General features: G+C 37.1%; 1 long non-coding RNA gene across 1 annotated transcript in view; it reads left to right on the forward strand.

The window, feature by feature from the left end:
* Positions 1-21280, forward strand: part of LOC134213950 (uncharacterized) — a 555234-nt gene that overhangs the window by 245473 nt on the left and 288481 nt on the right. Inside the window, exon 2 of the long non-coding RNA XR_009979585.1 lies at positions 10038-10119. This is a non-coding gene — a long non-coding RNA (uncharacterized LOC134213950). The remainder of the gene's footprint in view (positions 1-10037; positions 10120-21280) is intronic.

Below are 21280 nucleotides of genomic sequence, written 5' to 3' on the forward strand. Positions count from 1 at the left end.
TCGACTTTCACTTTGCCCTACTGACCATTTGCAAAGGATTTTTGGTCCCTTGTGCCGATGGCACAGGCTGCCTGGTACCCTCTTGCGGCCCGGCGACTTGATGCCTTTCGCCTTTTTGGGCCGAGAAGTCACCTTCTCGGGTCGACGCCCTTCAGGCTCCGCTGCACCCCGATCTGCTCCGCCTAGACGACGTCTGGTCTGTACGGTTGCAAGTCGTTTGGCTTTTCTCTGAGCGCCTTCGCCTGATTGTTGCCTGACCCGTTTCGGGTTAGGCCCAGTCTTTTCTTCATTGGCCGTCATGGCGAAATGAATCGCCGTTTGGGCCATGGTTGCTCTTCCAAGGAAGGAGAAGGCATCGGTTTGAGCACCTTTGTCGGTCTTCTCTCTTCCCACCACCTGCCTAATAAACGCATCCTGTTCTTGTCTTTATTTTATTTATTTATTTATTTATTTATTTATTTATTTATTTATTGTAATCACATTCAACTGACCTGCTGGTCTTATTGAACTACTTAAATTATATAACAATCATCAGTACATTCAAATAAGCACACTCGAGTAGCCTGGCGAAGCATCCGAAGGTTCTGTTTCAGTTCCTTACTGATGTTCTGCCTTGCGTTCGCGAACTCGATGATATCATCGAGTTGCTCGGCGACCACCCTCATCCCGGGTAGTGGCCCGCCGAGTGTGCTGATAGGGCTATACCTTGTCACAGCTGGGGAGACTCCGGTTCTGCTAGTTGCAGCCTCCGTCACACCGCTTTCCGCCACCCTGGGAGGAGACCTCGCCAAACCCCCCTTGGCAAAGGGGTCTATTTGAGCACGTAACTCATAAATTTTGATTTTTTATTTCCACACCATTTTAGCCATTTATCTCATATTCACACTGTCAATAGAACCGTTCAATCCACTCATAACTAATGTGTTATCCGGAGGTCTCATTTATATAGATTCCAAGAAAGGCGGTTGGGAATGTTTTTTTTTAATTCATCACGATTTAAGAGTAGTAGGGATTTGAATAAATTTTAAGTTTTTCTCATGCAAATTTCCATATAAACATAAATTGACTTCGCGACGCCCCTGAATGGTTACCGAATTGCCTGATATTTTGCCAGGACTCCTATATTATCAAAATGATGCTAATAGACATATGGGATTTGAATTTTCGAACATTTTTGAAATTTGAACTTCCCTAGTGTGTATGTATGTGCGCAAAATAAAACTCACTTATATTTTAGGCACATGTATAGGCACGATTTGTTTGCAACAAGTTGCTTCCTGTTCCATTGTTTCGTTTTGAAAATTGGCCAGATCGGACTATGGGATCAAAAGTTATGGTCAAAATACGATTTCTATACAAAAAACACGCTAAGAAGATCTCACTCAAGTATATATAGTATATATAACGCACAAGAAAGGCACAAATAATGCTAGGTGGATAAATCAGGGTTTTTTATGAAAAAAAAAATTGTGGGAAATTTTGTATTTATCTATTGCTAAATAAATCAATATATACTCGCTCTCTTTACGAAGATTAGCAACACTAAGTCGCACTGAGCACCACTCGCGCTCATTCAACAATTCAAAACAACTCGTACTGAACACTTCTTTGCATGGCTAGTTTTAATTCATGTATTAAATATGTTAATAACTTTTTTTTGATATTTTTCGGCTATGCAGTCTGGTTTATTAGAACATTTTTTTTTTAATTTTTTAAAACACGCTTTTTTAAAACGTTGGACAAAATTTAAAAAAAATTGTTCTAATAAACCAGACTGCATAGCCGAAAAATCTCAAAAATTAACACTACAGTCGAAGTCAACAACTATGTTAATAACTCGACGCAACTTAATACTGTTATCAAAATTGATACTATTACCAGAAGAAGCTTCATTCGTTAGCCGCCCTACAAGTGCGCTTAACTTTTTATTTTCAAAGATGAATCTGGACTTGCAACAAAATGCTTTAGTCGAAAAATTTATTTTGTCTATTTCTTTGCTTGAAATAATTACAAAATAAGGGTTAAATCTAAGGAGAATCTCCAAACACTGGACAGATATAAAACCTATAACAAAATTACTTTTTTTTTAAATACAAAATTCATAGTTTTCTATGCTTGCGGCTCTCGATGCTCTTGGGCATCGCGATGCCCATCCGAAATAGGATTCTTAAGCCAATAAACGTGATTGAGATTGCAAAAGTTTTCCGCACGCCAATGAAAAAGTTCCGCAAAGGAACTGTAAATATCTCATTCTTTCATCGAGCGACCGTTTAACCGGCTATTAAATTAAGTAAGGATTTCGCGTAAACGGGTCCAGTTTTTTCTTTATTCAACTAATAATTTATTTTCTCAAATGTACTCACCAAATATGTCATTCATCTATTTTTTTGTTACCTTTTTTTCATAGCTTTTTTATTCGATCACAACTCTTAGAGAAACCACTTAATTTATTCATATTTAGGTGCTCCCGCTTGCTACATTCAACAGTATTTTTAATATGCTATAAATCTGGCAGGATCGCCAAATGTGCAGTGTAATCTGACTGTATGCAAGCGGGAGCCACGTGCATTTCCAACACCTTATGTCATTTGATGGTTTACTGCATAAGGCTATCTGATGTTTATCATCTTTCTCTTGCACGCGCACAGCCGGAATAGGGTTTGTTTTCATACGGAAACGCTTCGAAAACAAATCCTATCCTTCCCGTGCGCGTGCAAGAGAAAGATGATAAAACGTCAGATAGCCTTATGTGGCTATCGACACATTGCCCGATTGCTTTGATTGTTAATAATGTGATTGTCAGGTATGGTTCGCATTGAGCCTACTTCGAAGGTTTCAAAGTAATTTAGTATTTGTTTTGTATAGTAAATGGCAAGTGCTATTTCGCTTCACACAGTAGGGATTGGAAAGTCAAGCAAACAGTCATATTCTCAATTCTTAGATCTGCTTTGAATTCTAAATGCAAAACAAATTTCAGGTCATCAGGTGAAAAATCGATGTTTCAAATAATTCCATTGCTAAGGTATTTCAAACATTTCAATGAACGTCCTAATCAACTCCTTGTCACATTGCTTTGCTATTTTTTTCGCTTCCATCGCGCTTTCACCGAACTTCGAGAAGGGTGCCGCAAATTCCACAGCAACAAATAAAAAGCCCTTTCCTTGAACGAGGGTTCGGTATGAATCGAAAATACCTAAGTACGGTGAAAAAAATATGAAAATAATTTCAAACTGCACTGGAACTGGGAGAGGAAAACACAACCAGGCAAAACACGTTTAATTAAGAGATTATCCCCGTAGATGACATAATTTGAATTTTTTTACCGAACCACCTTAGCTGTTGGGGAAGTTCTGTGGCTTCTCAAAAGTAGCTGCTTCGAATTCCAAACATAAAGCGAACGAGAAGCTAAACGTCTTTAATCATATTTATTTATTCATGAAATTTTTGCTCCATCCCATCATTGTGGAAGGCACCCTTCGTCGTAACCGCCACGAGAGAGAGAGATATGTAGGTGAGTAAACGTTTGCGACTGAAGGAAAAGTCAAATTTCCAAGCTGTCCCTCGTTCATGTATTTTTATTGCGATGACGGAGGGAATTTTTTTTTGCTTTCTAAACTGTGGATGGGGCTCACATTGTTCGAATTGCTTTTGAAGTGATGGTCAAAAGTATGTTGTTGTGTATAAACATTACGTATGTAAACTAAATTAGCTTCATACCATCATTCTGCGTTTAAAGTTGTTTCAATTTCAATCCTTATTCTTGTTGTAATCATCCAATTTTGTTTTGTTGACGTATTTTTCCCCCGGTTTATGGCCAACGTGTATTCCACAGGGCAATAGGGGGTTATGACGGCAAAGGGCGGATTTCGCATTTTTGTAATTTGTCATATCAAGATTGAACGGCTCGTGCTCTCGTTGTCTTCGCAGCAGGAAGCGGTCTCTGTTCCTGTTGCCTGCTAGCATCCCATGCGGTTATTTGAATATTCATTCGTGCAGGTGGTGACACATGCGACGGAACAAGAAAACTCGCTTAAAGTTGCTCAAATTAACTCGTTTTCTGTCAGCAAACAGTCATCAAGATGGGACATGCTACTTTGAGGTATTTGTTTTTACATTTTTCGTACAACTGCAGTCTAGAGGCATTCCACGGGGGCATGTCAGTCGATCCTGAGCGACCATTTCGAAAATATTTGAAACTCTGCACAGTTTTTCAATTTCATCTAAATCGTCATTTTTCGATATCAAATCTTCATATTGAGTCACGACTAACTTTTCAAAAGGGTGTATGTGAAAATGGTTCAAAAATATTTAAAAAGCTGCACAGCAAAAACGGAATGTTCGATTGTTATGATGTTTTCAGCAAAGTTAGACAACTAAATGGTGATTCTTAAGAAAATGTGCACAGTAAAAAAAAAATTTTTTTGCTTTTAAAAATATCATTTTTGTCACAAAAACTCAAATATCTCAAAACCCTATCTTTTTTCGAACGTAATTTTTTTAGGGAAAACGGTCCATTATATTAGCTATCTACCATAAAAATTTGGTGATGGTAAACTAATAAACAAAAAAGTTATGACATTTCAAACATTTCACAATTTTCACATTTAGTAAAAAAGTTTTTCTGTGTAAGTTATTTCGAGAATTGCAGTTTGATGCAGATTTTATTGTTAAGGGACGTGATTTAAACAAGTTGTTTTCATGATATTTTGATTTAATTATTCATAGCATCTATAAGAAACTTAGACACGATCCAGTGTTGTGATCAAAAGTATTGATAGTGTCATAATTTTCATTGCACGTGACTGGCGAAAAATTCTTTTAATAGTGTTGAAACCTGTTGATAATAACGTTGATAGAAACATATCAGAAATGTTATTTTTAAGACAAAAGCTGCAAAATCAAAGATTTATATACACGTGTACGTCTATAGTTTACCTGCAAAAAATATACCTCTTAGAGAATATGATCGGGAGGAAACGGGTATCTTCAACAACAACAAATGCATGATAGGTACATACCATGACAATGCTCACGAAAAAGCAAAAAAAAATACTACTACTAAGGTTGTTAAAGATCTTATAGTAATTTTTTTCTTCAGTCAAGCAAATGACACCAAACTAGTCAGTAAAAACTTAAAAGTGATTTTGTTTATTGAAATATTACGAACAACATGAGTAGCCGCTTTCTCAACTATTGTAGGCCGTTTGATGGAAAAAAGTGTTCAAAAGAGTTACGAAATCTCACCGAAAGCATCATAGATAAACTGAAAGCGACTGGTTATGCTCCAATGTCCACATTGAATACAAATTTACGCATTTGCACGTCCTGCCGTCTAAACGTTGACAAAAGAGCAATCTGTATATCATCGGTTGAGCAGAGCGCAGGAAGTTCGAAAACGACAGCAACTGAGGAATTGCCAGATGTATCGACAACAACTGAGGAATTACCAGAAGTATTAAGTGCTGAGAGCCTTGCCACCGTACCATCAGCGAAATCTGTTTCAACAAATCAATCGGAAGATGAGTGTATCCAAAAGGTCAACATCGAACGCTTTAACGAGGGCATAGCTGGGATAAAAGTGACCTGATTAAATGGAGTAAGATGGACTACGTTTATTACCCGGAGAAAAAATACCGTGAAATAAACGAAGCTGTACGAAGAAACCTCTTCAAATTAGGACCTGATGATGTGGAAAATACAGACTACGATGAGGTAATTATAAATATGAAGGAAAGGTTCTCGAATGCAGCCACGACAAGGAAAGAAAAATTATTGATTTTGTCGATGCTGCCAAGTTCGTGGTCTATTCAGGATGCCATTGATGAGTTCAAAACCAATAGAAATACAGTAAAAGAGGCAAAACAATTGAAGAATAACTGTCTTTCAACCAAAAATACGAGGTCTAGTACTGCATTAACAGATGAGACAAAAGAAATAGTAGTTCAATATTTTGAAGATGATGAAGTAAGTCGAGCTATGCCTGGTCAAAAAGATTATGTATCAGTAAAAAAAGATGGAAAGCGTCAAGCAATCCAAAAACGATTAATGATGACGACATTGAAAGAAGCGTACACACGCTTCAAGGAAATTCACGATAATATTAAAATAGGTTTTTCCTCATTTGCAAGCCTTCGGCCAAGGCAATGTAAGCTTCTTTCCAATTCAGGAACACATAATGTGTGTGCACAACCCATGAGAATATTAATCTTATTTTACATAGTTTGAAAAGAATCAATTTAACAAAGGATATTAAAATGTTAACTGGTAGTCTTTTGTGTGAAAATACAACATCAAATTGCTATCTACGATCTTGTTCGGATTGTCCAGATTCTTCATCATTGGAAAATACTTTATTCGCTGAGTTTGAAGAAAAATATATTGATCAGTTATCATTTGAGCAATGGGTGACCACGGATAGGTGTGACATAGAAACTATTGTAAAACCTGTAGATGAGTTTGTGTCATATTTTTGCTTGAAATTAGAAAGTTTAATCCCTCACGATTTCATTAAAACAGAACAATCCAGCTTTTTAAAAATACGAAAAATACATTACAAAATGGTGAATTTTTAGTCATTTGTGATTTTTCTGAAAATTACAGCTTTGTATTGCAAGATGAAGTGCAGTCCCATCACTGGAACGTACAACAAGCTACAATTCATCCATTCGTTATTTATTTTAATGGAAGTACGCAAATTGAACACTTAAGTTTTATTATAATTTCCGAAGATTTAAGACACGATTCAGTATCCGTAAACTTGTTCATTGAAAAATGATTAACTTTTTACGCGTTGATAAGCATAAAGAAGTCAAAAGATATATTTCATGTCTGATGGAGCAGCGTCGCAGTACAAAAATCGTAAGAATTTTTCGAGCCTATGTCAATTTAAATCAATGTACGGAATTGATGCAGAATGGCATTTTTGCTACATCACATGGCAAAGGTCCTTGTGATGCTATTGGAGGAACAATAAAGCGCATGGCCACAAGAGCAAGTTTAGCCAAAGAACGTGAGCATCCAATTAAAACTGCGAAAGAACTTTTTGATTGGGCAAATCGTAGAAAAGAAAAAGATTTAACCAAATTATCATTTTGTGTTACTACTACTGAAGAGTACAAAATAAAGGCTTCAGAGCTCAGCGAGCAATTTAATAACGCGAAAACGATCCAAGGAACCCAAAAATTTCACTGTTTCATTCCATTGTCGGAAAATAAAATTAAAGCAAAACTATACTCAAACTGTGCTGATAATAATTCAAAAGTGTTCGATATTTTAAAAAATTTGAATAAAATAAATAAAAATAAGTATTAATAAACTGTTTTCATGATATCATAACCCATACCAAAATTCAAACCCAAAACTCTTAGAGTTTCTATAACAACATTGTGTAACTGCCACATTTAATTTAATACTTAGGATAATATTAATACATTTTATTTATTTATACATATAATATTTATACATATAATATACATAATATCGATGAATACATAAATATGGAATATCATACAAACAACTTGTTTAACTCACGCAAGGCCCTTAACAATAAAATCAGCATCAAACTGCGATTCTTGAAAAAAAATACACGGAAATTTTTTTTTGTTTACTATATGTGAAAATTGTGAAATGTTTGAAATGTCATAACTTTTTTGTTTATTAGTTTACCATCACCAAATTTTTATGGTAGATAGCTAATATAATGGACCGTTTTCCCTAAAAAAATTACGTTCGAAAAAAGATAGGGTTTTGAGATATTTGAGTTTTTGTGACAAAAAAGATATTTTTAAAGGCAAAAATTTTTTTTTTTTTACTGTTCACATTTTCCTAAGAATCACCATTTAGTTGTCTAACTTTGCTGAAAAAATCATAACAATCGAACATTCCGTTTTTGCTGTGCAGCTTTTTAAATATTTTTGAACCATTTTCACATACACCCTTTTGAAAAGTTAGTCGTGACTCAATATGAAGATTTGATATCGAAAAATGACGATTTAGATGAAATTGAAAAACTGTGCAAAGTTTCAACTCAATAGAAAATCATGAATTAAAAATTTTCTTAAATTTTGATGCTGTTGCTTGGAATCGCTCTCTACTTAACCGATAGGTCATGAAATTCAGCTTTTCAATGTGGAGACGAGCCAGCCTCGGGCTGAAAGTCTCCCTAATAAAGACAATAAAAAAAAGCTTTTCAAACTTAGAATAGAAACTGCCCAAAACTTTGTTCTATTTATATGTGAAATATCGAATTGCTCTCGTGCACAAATGAAGTGTCATATTACTTATCCGCATGACACATTGTTAGTATTCTAATTTTTAAGTGATTTACAAAAAATGGGATCTTTGGGTTGTAATTTAACTTAATAAAAATTCACTGACATACGGACTTACTCAAAACTACGTTACTGATAACATAAATGATTCTTCCCCGTAGTGCTGGGAAGACAACATTGCGTAGTGTTTTACGGTGGAAGATCTACCGTGGTCACATTGTCAGCTACAGGCAAATCCTGACTCAACGAATACATTCCCCAATATCCAACTCCGTGGTACTTAAGGGTCTCACTAAGTCGGGGGGCCCTCATGAAGTAAGTACTACAGTAATCCTCATGCTTTTACGATTTTTGTCCTAGATTGAGTCAAGGATCAAACCCACCTTGATTTTTGATAGCAAACTGGATAGGGATTTCGAAAGAAAAACATAAGTATCACTAATGTCCAATCTATGCTATGCTATGCTATAAAGAATTCTTGTTTATTCACTTACTTGTACGAGAAGAAAAAATGGATTAAAAACTACATCGATGCAGCGTGAAATGGTTCGCGAACATCCAGAAGACTAATTGAATAACTGTCATAGTAATTATATGGAACAACACAATTCTATGGAAAGATCTTAATGGAAACAAGGCTTACGTAGGTACAGCTGGCGAGTGGACGGGAAAAATCTCATCGCGCAGTTTTTTATTCCTTATTATTGTAATTTGCCAGTTGTCATTCACTCACTTCCCGGATATAGTTCTACTCTGCCACCGGCAGCCATTTGAACAAACAACAAACATTAATACTCCGGTGCACGTTCCGCTGCATCAGGAACGTGCCATTACAGGAACCATTTCTGTTGCTGGTACCGGGGCAACCATCGATCTGCTCTGATGTTGGCAAATAAATACCAACCTACCTTCCTCAAATCTCTCAACTCCTTTTGTGTGCTTTCGATGTTGCTGGTTTCGCTTCAGAATTTCCTATCCTCCGGACAACGTCTGTCTATGCCGGATGCCCAACTGAACAAACGTAAACAACCATCCAACTATTTACCCAACAACACGCGGAGTAAAAACAGCGGACTTTGCAGGCACTGATGGTAGCCACTTTGCAATATGCGTTTGTGCGACTGCTTCACTGCAAAACTGTAGACCGTAGGCTGGGTTTGCACCAACTGCGATTATGAAAAATGGAAAATAATTACAAGATTCTAACATCCTATGCGATGCAAACTTTATGAAGGTGTAAAACAATACTACTTTGAAGACATCATCATTATGAGCACTACCTTGTGCACTACAGATTTCTACAGAAAAATAATTGAAACAAAATTGTTGAATTTTATGTTTATTGTTCAAATGATAACTATGTCCCACAATTTATGAGAGAACTGTAACCCTGCTCGCGATGAAATGTTTGTAAGTCAATTAATGCCGCTCAAATATTTCCACTATTGTACCCCTGACACTTGCAGAGAAGCTGCTGCAGTGCAGTAAAATTGCAACAAGCATGTTACCCCACGCCCACCCCTGAAAGTTCTGCAACCGCTTTGAAACAAACCGGTAAACGGGAAAATGACCGGCCAAAGCTTTCCACTAATGACCGACCACGTGCGGTTCCCACCGAGCCTCGCCGGCTGCATACATCAATTGTTGGGAACTGCCGGGAATGATTCCACCGCGCTTCTCCGTTTCATCCCAGCTGACAGGGGAAAGTTTGTCATTCGATTACTAATGATTTTTTCCTGTTCCTTCTGTTATTTTTTCTCATTTCAGCAGCCGTTGCGGACGTGAGTTTGAAGGAGCCCGCTTTTCGTCGTGAGAGTGCAGAAAACTTTTCCTCCGCTTCCTGTCAGTGGTGAGTACCATCTAACAAACAGTATGGGAGAATTTCCCGTTTTTTTTCTTTCCTGTTGGTAAAGGAGGCTGTGGTTTTGATTCAAAATTCATAACTCATCGTCCCCGACTGGATGGGCGATGGTGATGAGGATTCTTTTGTGTTGGCAACCGCGAAATGTTCATTAATATTCTGCGGAAATACGGCGCCGGTAGTGCCGAACTTTCCTCCAGAATATCAATATATTGGTACACATTGAGCCAGAAAGTGCAAGATAGCGGAAAGTGCATAATTGAGTGACCCAAGGATGTTATCATTCAATTCACTCAAATAATTGTTGGAAAATTCAATCAACGATAATTGGTTTAAATTCAAAAGAAAATCAAATTAATGCATGAAATGACGGGATTTGTATAATCAGAGATCTTGCGCGACTTTTAAAAACAATACGGACATAAACGCATCAGACGATCCTTGTTGAACACTCATATGCAAATCTGTTATTCAATTAACTTCAATGTTTTCTCTAAATCCTAGACCGCAATATCAAAATTTTGGGTACAAATAATCTCGAAATTTTCTTAATCAATCAACAAAATACAGTAATCGTTTTTAAATTTCACTTAAACAGTTATTAAAAAAAATCAATTATTCCTTTATTTGGTAATGTTTAACGTTATTCGTGATAAAATTATCTTTCTACAAAATACAACTGTTTTATTGGTAGCTCTAACATTTATTTACAGATACCTGGAATAAATTCCTGAACAGTTAAGAAAATTCTCGTGACATCAATTTCGTAGCTAATTTAAACCTGCATTCATTATGCCATAGACACCATTCTTCGCTTTTCACCGCAGAGAATTTTTCATGAAACCAAAGTTGGAAAACATCCTTTTCTTGGTGAGTTTCACTCTCGGTTTTAGACTCGAATGCTACTTCAATTTAAGGTGAAGGCAAAAGGCGTCAACATTCTGTCGGAAATGATTTGCTTCTTGAATGAGAAGAATCTCACAACATTAGACACGTGTCAACACAAATTACATTGATTCAAGTGTTCTCATAAAGTTTAAGCCGAAATATTTTACCCACCATCACCGCCGAAGATTGGCAAATTTGAAAATGAATTACTTTATTTTTGCGATCGTGGTGAAAAACCGAACACTGTTAAGACAACAATGAGAAAATTTCCTCAACTCTTCCGTCGAACGCATCGCAGTAGGTTACAGTGAGACCGCAAAATTGGTTACCCAGGTAACCCGAGGGCTTGCGGTTTACTTTACTCGTTTGCGTACTTGTTTACCAATATGAACCCAACGCAGTTGCCTACTGGGATTCCCGAAGCCAGTTTTTGCAATTTTCATCTCCGGTGAGATTGTTTACTGTTGCAGAACGACCGGCACGTATTCCGCTTTTATGATGTTTCTCCCGTCCCAACAACGGTGGATGATGGATGGTTAACAAATTGGTGGCGGTGAAGTAAGAGGTGCTTCATTGAGAAAGCGGGAACTTTCTCCTCGGTCTGGATTCGTAGATCGCTTTTATAAGACAATCTGTTCCTTCTTGCACACACGCAATTTTTCACTATTTGGAATACCATAAATGGGTCTTCAGCTACACTTCCAAACAAAGGCGTATACTTTGACTTATTGAAGATCAACTTTTCCTAAAAACACATATTTTCTTAAGTTTCTGACTATTTTTAAATCGAAATTAAAAACCGGAAAAGGGCTGCACGCACTGGCGGCGCTAGAGCTCTGGTAATGGTGGGTTAACTAGCGCTTTCAATTAAAAAAATAATTCAGGTATTCTTTTGTATACCATCGGACATTCCATTCCCTCGTAAATATCTTCAGTAATTTTCAGAATTTCCAGCAAACATCCTTTCCACAAATCTGTGTGTGTGTACAAACTAACCCCCACTGTCTGGCAGTGATGTTATGGAAGAAAGCTGTCTGTTAAAACAGTCAGATTTAATCCGGGAGTTAGAAAGTGCCAGCTCTACTGCAGCTCCAGTGACCCATTTCAGAGTGCCTGATATTTCATGTCCACTCCGAGGTCACTATCACTAACAGTAAGCCCCGCCTGGTTATGCTACCGTTTATCAAATGGATAAAGATATCACAATCAAACTTCCGGATTCAAAAGACATATATATTTTGAATCCAGCGCGCATTTAGTTTAATTCATTATATATCGCAATGGAAAGTTATACATGAAAAAAAGCATGGAATAAGCTCACCGGATAATAAAATGATCTCCTTTGCATCCTTTGCAGAAATCTTGCGTATATTCGGGGGACGCCTATTGCGCCGCGGCGCACTGTCCATTTCCGATAGCTGCCTGGTTTTCGCCTGGATTTGGTTGACATTTTTCACTCAATATAATTGATTCGGAAAAGCACTTATAGGATAGTTCCCATATTTATCATTTCACCCGCGAAAATGATCCGAAATTGGTATGTATTTGGAAAAAAAAAATAGATTTTACATAAACTGCAACGGAGCATTTTTTTCATCCACACGCGGGCACAACATACTACGATCCTCCAAACCAAACCAACGGCAATCGAAGTGAGCAAAAAATTGAGCAAACATCCTTTCCACAAATCTAGGATAAAATTTCAGGAACTTCCTTAAGAGGTTCCGAACGAATTCACAACGCAATTTAAAAAAAAAACTCTTGGAGGCATTTCTGACATTTTCAAATTTTTCCAAGTATTTTTCCGGAATTTACTCTAGGTTTCCTCTGGAAATTACTTCGGAGATAAATCCAGAAATTACTTTAGACGTTTTTTTTCATAATTTCAAGAAGCAATTCTCAGAAAAGTCCGAAGGAATTCCAAAAAAAATCGAAAAAAATTCTGGATGAAGTTCTGAAGAAATTACGTAAGAACTACAAGAATTTCATCCCAGAAGGGATTTTATCAGGAATAGAGTTTATGTAAAATCTATTTTTTTTTTTCCAAATACATACCAATTTCGGATCATTTTCGCGGGTGAAATGATAAATATGGGAACTATCCTATAAGTGCTTTTCCGAATCAATTATATTGAGTGAAAAATGTCAACCAAATCCAGGCGAAAACCAGGCAGCTATCGGAAATGGACAGTGCGCCGCGGCGCAATAGGCGTCCCCCGAATATACGCAAGATTTCTGCAAAGGATGCAAAGGAGATCATTTTATTATCCGGTGAGCTTATTCCATGCTTTTTTTCATGTATAACTTTCCATTGCGATATATAATGAATTAAACTAAATGCGCGCTGGATTCAAAATATATATGTCTTTTGAATCCGGAAGTTTGATTGTGATATCTTTATCCATTTGATAAACGGTAGCATAACCAGGCGGGGCTTACTGTTAGTGATAGTGACCTCGGAGTGGACATGAAATACCAGGCACTCTGAAATGGGTCACTGGAGCTGCAGTAGAGCTGGCACTTTCTAACTCCCGGATTAAATCTGACTGTTTTAACAGACAGCTTTCTTCCATAACATCACTGCCAGACAGTGGGGGTTAGTTTGTACACACACACACACACACACACACACACACACACACAGAAGGGATTTTATCAGGAATACTGGAACAATTTCTTTAATAAATTCCAGAAATATTTGTTGAAGCAACTTCTTAAAAAAAGGTTCGAAGAAATTCCTATACGAATTTCTGCAAAAAATCCTAGAACAATTTCCAGAAAAAATCATAAGGAATTTCCTAAGAAAATCTCAGCAGGTTTTCTGAAACAATTTCCGTAGATATGTTTCCGAAGATTGTTTCGTAGGGACTCCGATCAAATTTCCTATGGAATTTCTAAAAACAATTCCGAATAAATTCTAAAAAGAATTTGTTAATGAAATACCTAAGGAATTTTCGAAGAAATATCGGAAGGAGTTTCCGTAGAAGTTCTCAAGACGTAAGTATTCCTTAAGAATTATTTCAAGATTTTCCCGTATGAATATTTTGATAAGAAAAATATTTTGAGCTTTTGGTGGAAGGTCTTCACTTGTCATAAGACAAGTTCGTACTATCCCATTTAATTTTACAACAAGTGGTGGGATTAAATGGGAAAGTACAAACTTGTCTTATAACAAATTAGGAATATCTTGAATATCTTGATGTATTTCCAAAAAAAAAATCAGGATCTATCTCCCTCAAGAATTCCTTCGAAAATTCCCTTAGGAATTCTATCGGAAGTTCCTGATATAAACATCCGCGGAATTACGGAAGCCCAGGCTATGAAATTTTTGATGGAATAACTGGAATAATTTCTGAAAGTATTACTGAAGTAACGATTTCTGGGTACAGCTAATCGAATCAATTTCTGGGGGAGAATTTTCCGAACGAACTTTTGAATAAAGTCATGAAATGTCTGATTACTGATTACTGAAGAAATTTCCGAAGCAACTCCTAAAGTGAGGGGGGTCCCGTAGCGTAGTTGGCTACACGTTCGCCTCATTAGCGAATGATCATGGGTTCGATTCCCAGCCCCTCCACCAAACCCTTGTCAGTCGCCAGAAGCGCAGTCCGTACGGTGGCGTTTTGGGGAACGCGCCTCACCGACACGGCTGCCTGAATGACGACTAACAGACCTGTTCTTCTCGGAGGCATTCCTCCAACGTTCTTCGATTACTGGCAACCGAACAAAGCAACGATCGCTGGATTCACCACATGGACAAATGAATACAATGGACTCACGATGATATTGTGGCATCTGCATCACAGATGTCATCGATTCTCGTTCGACTAAAGCAGATCGCAATTGTTGCGTCCTGCTGAGTCAAAATTCTACATGTCCCATATTTCTTCATTGCACCACTCCGGGTCAGAATTGTTCAACCCTCGTCAGTCATCGACCGTGCCATAATGGTCGATGTACTGCATAATAAATTTCCAACGAAAGGATCAATTTACCAAGTCAATGTTCTACGCCTGTTTCCAACCGGCGCTGTTCCCATGCCACATGAGCGTGCTAACGCTGCAATGTGCATTCTCTTTTAATCATGTCTCTCTCCTTGTCGTTCTATGTATTGATCACTGATTGGCTACAAAATATATAATGACTTCAAATACCTCCAGGTCACAAGAGTTTAGCTTAAGTCAAAATGGTAAAATAAAATCAATCATGGATGTAAAGTCATCGAGTGTAGTTCATTGGAAAAGAACTCCCTAAATTATAAACGTATATTACATGGCTGACTGTGGCAAAAGAGCCATTAGCAAAAGTGATAAAAAGTTGTAATTTTACAAACATTCGTTCAAAGAAACAAACACAAAGCAGTGCATTTATTTTTCAAAATTGTCATGTGACAGTGAATCCTCAGTGCGTCAAAAGTGCATAGAAAATTACAGTGTGCTCAGCACTCAAAATTAGTACGAGACAATGTACATAATGCGGGAAATCCAAAGCAAAGAACCATGAAAAATCGAGAAGCAATTGTGACAGTGCCAGTGTTAATAAATATTGGATGATCAAGCAACAGTTATTTTCGTCGCCAAACATTCCCAATGCAAAAGACAATTAAATAAATGTCACGAGAAGCAACTGAAGAAATTCGTTAGTGAAAAAAAAAAAAATTAACTACTAATCAACTGCAGCAGAGACCCCTGCCTGAGGCCGACATCGGGGACGGAAAAAAGTGCAACCGCACTTCAACAATAGGCAGCGTTTTCAATTTCATCACAACACGGAACAGATACGAAGGTGCAACCGAACCAAATGCCGGTAAGCGTGCTCTTTAATTTTTAACAAGTGAAATTGAACGTAACACAATGGGAAAGCCCCAATCTAAAACAGCAGTGTCAGGCGATAGCAACGTGAATATAATTAATCAATTAGAGCAGCATTCAGAATTCCACGACGATCACAACCTCAAATTATGGATCATTATTGTATTTAATATCGCTCAGGTTTTATTTGCCATTTACAAGTGGAATAATAAACGCGTAAAACGAAAAGCTTTTAAAAGGGATGTATGTCCACCAACAATCTTGATAAGATTTAAATTTTGTGATGAATAAATATTTGAAACTAGAGGACGCTATTCGGTTAAACATAACAAATATCAAAAAGAAATCTAAGTTTTCTGTTGAGAGTAGTGGAAAATATGCTAATACTTTAATATCTCTTAAAAATAAATTAAAATTACATATTTTGGAAACCGAAGAATTAAAAACGATCCTACTTTTGTGACGCGTTACCGGGAAATTAAAACGATATTGAACTTGCTCTACAAAGAATGAAACAGCCATCCCTGGATGAAACTAAAGGAGTAGAAATAACGGTAGAAAGTGAGGATAATAGTGGAATAGAGTCAGACCCAGACGACGAAATAGACGATATGACGTCGATTTTAGAAATTATCAAAATTGCCTCGACACTCATTCCTGAGTTCGATGGTAGTTATGAAAAACTTAACAGAGTCGTATCTGCGATTCAAGCGCTACAGGCTCTGGTTACAGACGTTAACAAAGCATCTGCGATTCAAGTCATTTTATCTAAACTATCAGGAAAGGCCCGCTCAGCTGTACCTGAAAATCCTTGGAATTGCAAGAAATAATAGATGCTTTGAATTCGAAATGTGCTACGACTCAAACACCAGAATTACTTCTGGCTAAAATTGCAGGCGAGAAACAATCCGGTGAACTGGCTAAGTTCACCGACCAACTTGAAAAACTAACTCTCCAATTAGAAAATGCATATATCGCAGAAAAAGTTCCAGCCGTCACTGCGGCTCGTTTAGCAACTAGAGCAGGCACAAATGCATTGGCCAATGGCCTCAAATGTAAAGAGACTCAGCTGATTGTTAAAGCTGGGAAATTTGACACTTTGCCGAGGCGGTAGCAAAGGCAATTAAAAACGATAAAACACCACCATCAAATACGGTGCTTTATTACAGAGCCCCATCGAGCAACCAATTCAAAGGAGGATACCGAGGTCGTAACGCTCGAGGAAATATTCTTCGAGGTGGAGGCCAGTATAATGGTAGAAATCATGGCTACCAAAACAACTACCAAACGCGAGGTCGTGGTAGATATGCGTATCAAAACAGCCACAGTAATCGCGGTGGAAATAATTTTCGGGTGGAAATCACCATCAGCACTCGCGTGTTTTCAATGCCCAGCCGGAAAACCAACCGAACCCCCAATCTCAGAGTGTTGGGGTCCCCAACAAAACCAGCAAGCGCCTCAGCACAATACACAAGTGGAACTAGCCAATCTAACGAGACGTTAACATGTTTCAATATAAACACTTCATGTACAAATTTTATTAAGATTCAATTAGACGCGTCTGACCAGGTATGTACTTTACTGGTAGATACTGGAGCAGACATATCTATACTTAAATCCAATATAATTAAACCATCTGAACTAGTAAATATTAACGAAGTATGCTCAGTTACAGGTATTACTTCACAAAAAATAGAAACCATTGGAACAATAACTACTAATCTAATATGCTCTAATAACATTTTCATTGAACATAAGTTTCAATTAATTGATCGAGAGTTCCCGATACCCACAGACGGAATCTTAGGTAGGGATTTCCTAACAAAATTTCGCTGTAATATAAACTATGACTCATGGTTACTTACAGCATTTATTGCGGGTAACCAAATCGAGATTCCAATACATGATAATCTGAATGGATTTTTTGTAATCCCACCGAGATGCGAGGTTTTGAAAATCATTGATTCCGAAAAACCCCATGGAAACTACTTCATGGACTCTACAGAAATTCTTCCAGGTGTTCTATGCGCAAAATCAATAGTAAACACAACAAAACATCTCATAAAAGTTATTAACACAACCTCTGAAATAGCGACAATAAGTAAAAAGTTTGAAAGAAGCTATGAACCTCTTGAAAATTATGACATTTTTACATTTAATGAAGTCAATCCACAAAACAGGCAAATAAACTTACTTAATGAACTCGATGGGGCCCTCCTTAGCCGTGCGGTAAGACGCGCGGCTACAAAGCAAGACCATGCTGAGGGTGGCTGGGTTCAATTCTCGGTGCCGGTCTAGGCAATTTTCGGCTTGGAAATTGTCTCGACTTCCCTGGGCATAAAAGTATCATCGTGTTAGCCTCATGATATACGAATGCAAAAATGGTAACATGGCTTGGAAACCTCGCAGTTAATAACTGTGGAAGTGCTTAATAAACACTAAGCTGCGAGGCGGCTCTGTCCCAGTGTGGGGATGTAATGCCAATAAGAAGAAGAAGAAATGAACTCGATTTAGAAGGTGTTCCAAATGAGGCTAAAACAAGCTTAACTCAGTTATGTACAAAATTTTGTGATATTTTTGCACTTCAACAGGATAGTCTAACATGCAATAACTTTTATAAGCAAGAAATTCTACTTAACGACAAAACACCAGTCTACACAAAAAATTACCGAATTCCGGAAGTACACCGAGAAGAAATAGATAAACAGATAGACAAATTATTGACAGAAAACACAATTCGTCCGTCAACATCTCCTTTCAATTCGCCTATCCTGCTCGTGCCCAAAAAATCGAGCGATGGCATAAATAAAAAATGGAGACTTGTTGTCGACTACAGACGACTTAATAAAAATATAATTGCTGACAAATTTCCGCTCCCTAGGATTGATGACATACTCGACCAATTAGGTAGAGCGAGGTATTTCACAACTCTAGACTTAATGTCTGGTTTTCACCAGATAGAACTAGATGACTCATCAAAAAAATATACAGCCTTCTCCACTTCGAAAGGTCATTTTGAATTTAATAGATTACCATTCGGTCTAAACATTTCACCAAACAGCTTCCAGAGGATGATGACCCTAGCACTGAGCGGTCTTCCTCCAGAAAGCGCCTTCCTCTACATTGATGATATTATTATTGTTGGATGCTCCATAAAACATCATTTATCCAATCTTGAAAAAGTTTTTGAAAAACTTCGAGAATTCAACCTGAAGTTGAATCCTATGAAGTGTATATTTTTCCGAAGTGACGTAACCTATCTAGGTCATCACATATCTAGTGAAGGAATCCAACCCGATAAATCTAAATTTTCAGCAATACTCAACTACCCTGAACCGAAAAATTCCGATGATGTAAGAAGATTTACTGCTTTCTGTAATTATTACAGAAGGTTTACATACAGAAGTTTTACATACATACTTTTCAGAAATAGCAGCTCCTCTAAATTCGCTACTGCGAAAAGGAGTAAAATTTGAATGGACCGAAAAATGTAAAGAATCTTTTAACTGTTTAAAGCGAAAATTGTTATCACCTACAATTCTAAAATTCCCAAATTATAAGGAAAAATTTATTCTAAGCACAGACGCATCAAAAATTGCCTGTGGTGCCGTATTAGCGCAATTACATGGTGATATCGAATTGCCAATAGCCTATGCAAGCAGAACGTTTACAAAAGGCGAAAGCAATAAATCCACTATCGAACAAGAGTTGACTGCCATACACTGGGCGATCGACTATTTCAGACCATATTTATATGGTAGACGGTTTTTGGTGAAAACAGATCACCGCCCTCTCGTCTATCTATTTTCCATGAAAAACCCCAATTCAAAATTGACCAGAATGAGACTAGACTTAGAAGAGTACAAGTTTGATGTTGAATACATATGCGGAAAAAAGAATGTTGGCGCCGACGCTTTATCCCGTATAGTGCTCGACTCTGAGGAACTGAAAAATTTAACTATACTACCTATACAAACAAGAGCTATGACGAAACAAATCCAACTAATGAGGATACACAAACTGAATTATCTGCTGACGAGACTGATCACCTCAAAGCTTATGAATCGGTTAACAATCTAGACGCATTCAACACACCTAAGATTGTTTTTGAAGTAAAAGATAACGTTATAAATTTACGAATTTTAACGAAAAACATGAAAAGAATTATCGCTCAAGAGCAATTATTCTATAACAGAGGAAAATTTAATTTACAAAAATGTCTGCAGACAATAAATACAATGGCCGCCAAAACAAACACAAAATTGCTAGCACTAAAAAACGTTGACAACATATTTTCATTGATTCCTCGACAATTATTTAAAGTAATATGCAACCAAATTTTGAAAAATGTGAAAATCCTAATTTATGAACCAGCCCGGATCATAAATGATGAGGACACTATACAGAAGATAATCGCTGAAAACCACGACACGCCTATGGGAGGTCACTGTGGTATAAATAGATTACTGAAAAGATTGAGACCAAAATATTATTGGTATAATATGAAAGAGACCATATCCACATATATCAAACAATGTTTGAAATGTAAGCAAAATAAGCATCAAATGAATACGAATGAAACTTATACACAGACTACGACACCGACCAATTGCTTCGATCTAATTTCAATAGACACTATTGGTCCTTTAACAAAATCTAAAAGTGGAAATAGATATGCACTAACAGTTCAGTGCGATTTATCAAAATACGTGATTGCAACCCCAATACCTGACAAACAAGCGAACACATGCGAAAGCATTAGTAGAAAATTGCATTCTAATATATGGTTGCCCAAAAGCAATTAAATCAGATTTGGGAACTGAATATAAGAACGAAATTTTCGACAACGTATGCAAATTATTATCAATTCAACAAATGTTTTCAACAGCATATCACCCAGAAACAATAGGAAGCCTCGAAAGAAACCACCGTTGTCTCAACGAATACCTCAGAAACTTTACTAGCGATGAGAAAGACGATTGGGATTCTTGGCTTAACTACTACACATTTTGCTACAACACTTTACCGCATACCGATCATTCCTACACACCTTTTGAACTAGTTTTTGGAAGATTAGCAAATATTCCTAGCCAATTTTTGAACGTCACAAAAGTAGATCCAGTATATAATCACGAATCATATATGTATGAATTGAGATATAAAATGAAACTAGCGTCCAGTAAGGCAAAAACACTGTTAGAAAAAGCAAAAGGTACAAGAATTCAGAATCAGCAAACAATTTCAAAACCCATATGTATAACAATAGGAGACCATGTTTGGTTGAAGCAGCAGAATAGACGAAAATTTTAAGAACACAGAGTGCCTGCCAAATAAATATACGAATAAAAAAAACTCCTAAAGTGAATTCCCAAGGAATCCTTGAGATTTTCGGATTTTCGTAGGAATTCCCGGAGAAATTCTTGGCAGAATTCCCGAAATAATTCTTTCAG

This window comes from Armigeres subalbatus, chromosome 2, assembly GCF_024139115.2.
Source record: "Armigeres subalbatus isolate Guangzhou_Male chromosome 2, GZ_Asu_2, whole genome shotgun sequence".
NCBI lineage: Eukaryota > Metazoa > Arthropoda > Insecta > Diptera > Culicidae > Armigeres > Armigeres subalbatus.